Source organism: Tauraco erythrolophus, chromosome 21 (assembly GCF_009769465.1).
Source record: "Tauraco erythrolophus isolate bTauEry1 chromosome 21, bTauEry1.pri, whole genome shotgun sequence".
NCBI classification, from domain to species: Eukaryota; Metazoa; Chordata; class Aves; order Musophagiformes; family Musophagidae; genus Tauraco; species Tauraco erythrolophus.
Genome location: NC_141485.1, coordinates 5,863,528 through 5,870,125, shown reverse-complemented (window position 1 = coordinate 5,870,125; position 6,598 = coordinate 5,863,528).

Here is a 6,598-nt window from a genome sequence, read left to right as displayed (position 1 = left end):
AGTTTAAACAATTAATAAAACCAAATAAACGCGGCACTGGTCCGCGGGAGGTGCCGGTTGTGGGCAGGGGAGGAAGGATGTGCTGGGCCCCTGTGTGATGGGAGGCGGGAAGCGCTCCTTGGCCGTCACCGTGTGTCCCCGCAGGATGGAGGGTTTGCCCAAGGAATCCTGCCCTCAGCCTCCTTTTCCACCGGCGAGATACCTTCGTGCTGGCCCTCATGTTCCTCGCGGATCTGGGTCTGTCCCTGCGCCGCTGTTTCAGGAACACGGCCGCACGCGGAGCTGAGCCTGGAGACAAGACTGGCCGAGGTCCTCCCCGCCACTCTACGCTCTCAGCTCGGTGACGGGGGGTTTTCCTCTTCCCCCACCCACAATGTCCCGGGGCAGTTGGTTTTTTCACCAAAACAGTGTGATGGTTGCTGTCCCTGAGCAAGGGGCACTTCTGAGAGGGCAACGGGGCGAGCCTGGCCTCCAGGTGGCCACCGTGCTGTGCTGACCTGGGCCACGGAGGCGCTGGGGATGGCCACAGTGTTACCCAGTGGCTTGGGTGCCTGGGCATTTTGGCAGGGGTGGGCTTCACCTCTGCTCTGCCCCCCCAGCTGAGCAGAGCCCCCAGCCCTCTCCCAGTGTCCCAGGAGGACAGGAGCAGATGAGGAAAAACAGAGACGCTGCCAGCGCTGCCGCCTCCCTGCCAACACCCCCTCCTCCTCCCCAGCTCTCCACGTTGCTGCCCCTGCGCCACTGCTGACTCAGGCCCTCCTCCGCTGCGCGCCCGTGACAGCCGCCTGCGCGGGCTCACCGGGGCACGGGAAGGGCCTCCGTGGGCAGCGCTGGAAAAAGCGGCGTCCTGCCGAGCCTGGCATTGGGTGCAAATCACGACGGGGTTTGAGCCTTACTCATCTCCTGCTCTTCCTCCCCTCTCCCAATGAGCAGGGCCTGACGCAGGCGGCTGGGGAGGGGGCCACTCCGGGAAGGTGACGTGTTTCGCAGCTCCTCCGGAGGCCTGCCCGGCTCCTGCCCGTGAGGGAGTGGCAGCATGGGCAGGGCAGAGCCAGGTGCCATCCCTTGGGCAGCAGGGCCAAGCCGTTGGAACAGCTCCCCATACACCCCCACTTCACCCGCAGAAGCTTCCAGTTGTGGCTGAGTCACTCCTGCTGTAGCTCCTTCTCTCCTTGTTTGGATGGAAGTTTTCCATGGAAAACCACGCTGGGCCGGGCCGCGGGCTGGGATAAACACGGCTGAATCACAAAAGGCCGTTCCGCCAAGAGCTGTCGGATGGCAACAGCAGCGCGTGCGGCGAGCGGGCAGCCAGGGCGGCCGGGCAGCTGCCCTGCCTTTTCCGGAGGCAGCAGTGGCACCTCTCCTCGTGCCCCCTGCCAGCCTCACCTGTTCTGGACCACCCCGGATTCCTGCAGTGCCGGCATGGCACAGGTGCCCCTTGGCTTCGCAGGCTTCAGCCAGAAGCTGTTTTAGGGACCACGTGCTCTCCCAGGGATACACAGAGAAATCCCGGCTGAGCGGGGACCCTTGTAGTCCAGTCCCCAGCTGTGGGGCTCGGTCGGGTCATGGCTGCTGGAGGTTCCTGGGAAGCGCGGTTCCCACCCTCCCGGTGTGCACGGAGACACTTGCCAAAGTGCCACCAGCTGCCAGGAGCGAGGGCCGAGGTAAGGCAGTGTTTGTGCTGTGTCTGTGCCCCGCCGAGCACCGTCCTGCTGCAGGAATGGCAAGGGAGAGCTCAGCCATGCCAGGTGCCGTGTTCCTCCCCGGCACCACCGCGTTCCTGCTCGGCACCGCTGCCATCTCTGTGCTGAGGAGGAGCACGGGAGCTGGGACGGCCTCTGTCCCGCAGTGCTGACAGCTGGCCCAGGCCCAGTGGCTTGGAAGCGCCATCGGAAGCTGAGTCCTCTGTGTCAGAAATCCAGGATATTTTTAAGGACTCTGGAAGAAAAACTTAATTCCAGGGTTGTCAGCAGGAGAGACTTGGCCTTCAAAACAACAACAGCGTAGCCGGAGCCTTCTCGGGGCAGGGGTCTGAGGGGCTGTGGCGCTGCCACGTGGCACGTGTCCCCTCACCTGGGGATGCCCTGGAATGACCCGGATGCTGCTGTGGCCTGGACCGCGCGCTCTGCTGCTGTTGCTGCTGCCCACCCCGGGCACGGCAGGAGGTTTTCCAGGGGATGGAGGGTTGATCTCGTGGCCAGCGACACCTTGGCAGCACAGTTGCGGTGTGCTGTGCCTAACGCAGCTGGCATTTACCTGGGTGCTGGTGGGGCTGCCCAAAAATCCACTTCCTGGAGGTGTGCGGTGCACGGCCCATTGCCAGTGATGGGAAGAGCAGGAGCGGGAGGCAAAGGGGACTGGCAGGAGATGGGGCAGCACACGGCGGGGACCCCGGTGCCTGCAATGTCCCTCTCCCTGCCCCACGGCTGGGGTGGGGAACCACAGCCCTGCTGGCCCTTGGGGACCTGGCAGTGGCCGTGCCCATCAGGGTGAGGCAGAGCTGTCGGGGCGCAGGACCCCGACGGGTGGGAGCTTCTGAGGGGGCTGCTCTGACCTGGGGAGGGGGAACATGGGCAGGGGCCCTGCCTGGCACCGCCCTGATTCAGGTTTAGGTGGCACCCAGTGTGGTCTGGGGGCACCCGTGGGAGCCCCGTGCTGGGGCTACAGCCCCCCCCTCCCTGCCAGAGCTGCAGGTCCTTGTTTGGAGCTGTGTCCCTGTCCTGCCACTGCCACCCTCACCCCGCCTGGGCCTGTCCCCCCCATCCCTGGTGCCCCCGGCACCAGCCTCCATGGGATTAGGTACCCCCACCCCTCCGGGGTCTGTGCGGTCACGCGCCCCTTCCAACCCTCCCGCCGTCCCGGAGCTTTGGGCCCGGGCTCCCTGCGAGGGGCCCTGCCCGGCCGGCACCAGTCACCGCGGCTGCCGAGGGCCCGGTGCCCGGTGTCGGGGCAGGCCGGGCCGCTCTGACTTCGCCGCTCAGGAATCTCCTGGCCGCGCCGGGCGGGTTGTGCAACCTGCGACCGCCCCCGGCCGCCTCCCGCCCCGGCCCGGGCCGTCGGGCCGCGCTCAGTTCCCGCCGCTCCAGCCCCGCCGTCGGGCCGCGCTCCGCTCCCGCTGCCCACCACCCCCCGCCCCCCCAGCACCGCGCACACCGGCGGCGGAGAGTGGTGGGGGGACGGGGGACGGGACCGCGGCTACCGACGCGCTCCGGGAGCCGCTTCCAGATGCGGCCGGATGAGCCCGGCGGGGGCAGCCCCCGAGCGGCCCCGGGGCCCCACCGGGACGGCAGGTGAGGGGCTCTACGGGGCGGGGGCAGGATGGAGGGGGGTCAAGGGGGGAGGAGAGTCTTCGCCGTTCCTGCTGCCCGAGGAGGAGCCGCTCGGCGCCCGCCCCCCCGAACAGTAAGAGTTGATGTGCGGCGAGCTGCACCCTGCATGTGAGCTCCTACTGCCCCGGGAGGCGGGCCGCCCCCGACGGGACCCCCCCCGCCCCCCCGCTCGCCCCCTCCTCCGCCGCCTCCGGTACCCCCGGGGGTGGGGGGAGGGGGCCGGTGCTGCCCGCGGTGCGAGTGCGCCGGGCCGGCGACCATGGCTGTAGACTGTTACCCCCCCAGCGGCACAGTAACAATCTAAAGCCACGGTCGCCCGGGCGGCGTCGGAGGGGCGGGGGGAGGCCGGGGGGGCGGGGGGGCAGCCGGTGCCTTGACGACGGCGAGGAGGCGGCTCCACCACGCGCTGCGAGCGCGCCCGACCCCCACCTGCGGCGCGGGGTGGAGAGGGGGGACTCCCGGTGCTGTTGGGGGGGGGGGGGGGTGTCGGTAGCATCCTCCCTCCCCTCCGCCCCGCTCCCCGCCCTCCCACGCTTGTCCGCCCACGCTACGGACCCCCCTACCTGGGCTGCAGCGGGAGGGGGGGGGGGCATCGCCGGGGGGGGTGGGGGGGCTCGGTGTCTGCGGGGGGGGAAAGAGAGAGCGGGGTCAGGCGGGCACCGGGACATCCCCCCCCTCCCCGCCCCGCCCCGCCGCCCGCCCCCTCCCCGGCGGGCAGCGCTCCCCGACGGCTCAGCACCGCGGACAGCTCCCGCGCCCCCCCCCCCCCCGGCGCTGCGGCGGGCCCGGGGCCGGGGCCGGTGGCGGTGGCGGCGGCGGGGCGGGCCGGTGCCGGCGGTGGGTCAGCTTCAGTAGCCATGACTGTAGACGTTACTGTCCTGTCCCTACGCAGCAGTAAGCAGTCTAGAGCCAAGGTGCCGACGCGCTGACTCGGGCTCTCCTCGACGCGGTCTCCGCGCTCTTCCGACGCCCCGGGGGCAGCACCGGGGTGAAAGCGATCGACACCCCCCCCCCCGGGCAGCACTCGGGCGGGGGGCACCGGGATGCGGGGGAACCCGAGGGTGGTGGTGGAAAGGCGGTGATGGGCACCGTGGCACCGCGGGATGGGGCTGGGGGGGGTCCCGTCGAGGATGGACCCGGCGAGGCTCGGAGCGGGGGACAGCGGGAGCCGGTGTCACCCCAGCACGGGGTGGGGGGGAGGACGGACGCTCTTCCTCACCTCTCCCCGCCCCCCCCTCAACCCCGCAAGGTGCGGGCGGCCGGGCCCCGCCGTGCGCCTCCCGGGCGGCTCCGCGCACAGCGCCCGCCCCGCGCACCGCCCCCGCCGGCGCGCGCCCCGCCGCCCCGCCGCCCCCACGCCGCCCCGCCGCCCCGCGCGGCGCCGGCCCCGCACGTGGGCGGCGCCAGGCGCACCGACCGCCCCCGCCCGCCGCAGAGCCCCCCCCCCCCTCCACTTCCGCCCCGGTCCCCGGTCCGTGCCCCCCCTCCCCCGCCCCCAGGCGAGCAGGTGCAGCAGCCGGTGCCGCGGGGCCCGCCCGGCCCTCCCCCCCCGCACCGGGCTCCGTCTCTGCTTACCTGGGGGCCAGCCCTGCCGGTGCCTTACCTCCTGCGGGCCCCGGCGCCTCCCTGCCCGGGCCCGGGGCCCCGCGGCTCCCGGCGGGGGACGGCGCCGGTAGCGGTGCTGCGCTGTCCGCAGCGCGCGGGGCTTTTTAGGATCGGGCTCGTAGTAACGGGGATCTCGGCTCATTCATAGAAAAGCATCAACCTACACAATGACGTGAGCGCTACGTCAGCGAGGAAATTTAGGGAACGGGAAGACGCTACTATTTATATCGGCGCGGGGGAGGGACAGCGGCCCGGAGTCGTGTAGGGGGTCCGGGCTGTACCGGGACCCGCGACCCACCCTCGGTGTCGTTTCCCCCCCACCCCGATCTCCTGATCCCGGTTCCTCGCGGTGTGCAGAGGAGCAGCACTCAGCATCCCGCATCCTCGTCCACCTGCCGCTAGACCCAGGGGCACCATCGAGACAGGAGCAGAGGGTCCTGTGAACCCCAGGGCTGAGTGTGGGGGACCCCCTGCCTCAGCCCTCAAACTGTCTGCCTGGGGCACCCAGGGCACCCATCTCCCATGACCACCCACTGAGCCCGATGCATGGCCTCGCATTGTTACCGTGGGGCTGCCTGAGCCCCCCATCATGGGAGGGGGGTTGTATAGGGCCCCAGGGGTGCCCACACGTGAGTACCAGCCTGGGGGTGCCCCTGCCCACTCCAACCCGGCAATGTCCTGGGCAACACCTCCCTCCTGCCCCCAGTAAGGACCCCCATCCCTCCAGCTGTGGGACCCATGGGTGCCAGCCCACTGCCCGCGGGAAGATGGGGCGGCACAAACTGGTGGGGGGTGCAGGTTTAGAGTATGTGGGGGACACCCCATTGCAGCACCCTGCTGCCCGACTCCTCCAGCCTCAGCGGGGCCTGACCCACTCCCAACTGGGGCTGGGTCTCTCAAAAGCCACCAGTGTCCCAGAGCTGGACAGGTTGTGGCTTTCGGGCTGAATTAATTTTGCCCCCTCCTCCCCCCCCAATCCCAACTACCAGCAACCCCCCAAGATGGGCTTAAAGCCATGTTTAGGGAGGGGACATGAGGGGGATCCTGTGTTCCCCCCCTTATTCATCCATTCCCCCCCCCCCCAATTCCTGCTGGAGCCTTCTGACCTCACTCGCTCCGGTGGAAGCACTCATACCGGTCGCCACAGCAACAGCGGCGTTGTACATTGACAGGCAGCATCCGCCGCTGCGCAACGGCCGCACGCTGCTATGGGGGCCCGGCCACGACCCCAACCCCTCCCAACCCATTCCTCACTACACCCCCGAATACCGGCAGAGGGTCCAGCAATGAGCTCCCCCCAAAAAAAAACCACCCCACCCCATCAACCGCCTGGCTTAGGCTGCCAGACCCCCAAAAAATCCCTAACCCCCCCACCCCTGGGATATGGGGGTGTTTCCCCCCCTTTTATTTTTTTTTCCCACGCAGCAACAATGTCCCCCCGTCGGGCTCTTAGAAGGGGGCGGCGGAGGATGGCGGCGGGGGGGGGGGTCGCCTGCCGCAGCAGCTCCCCGCCCAACCGTGACTCCGCCCCGGGATTAGTCAGCAACGGGGCCGGCCACACCGCAACCGGCTGCGCAGCTCCGCCGCCGCCGCCCCCTCGGGGACAGCGCTCCCCCTCACCCCCCCCCACCCAACCGCCCGGGACGGTTGGGGGTGGGGGGGGG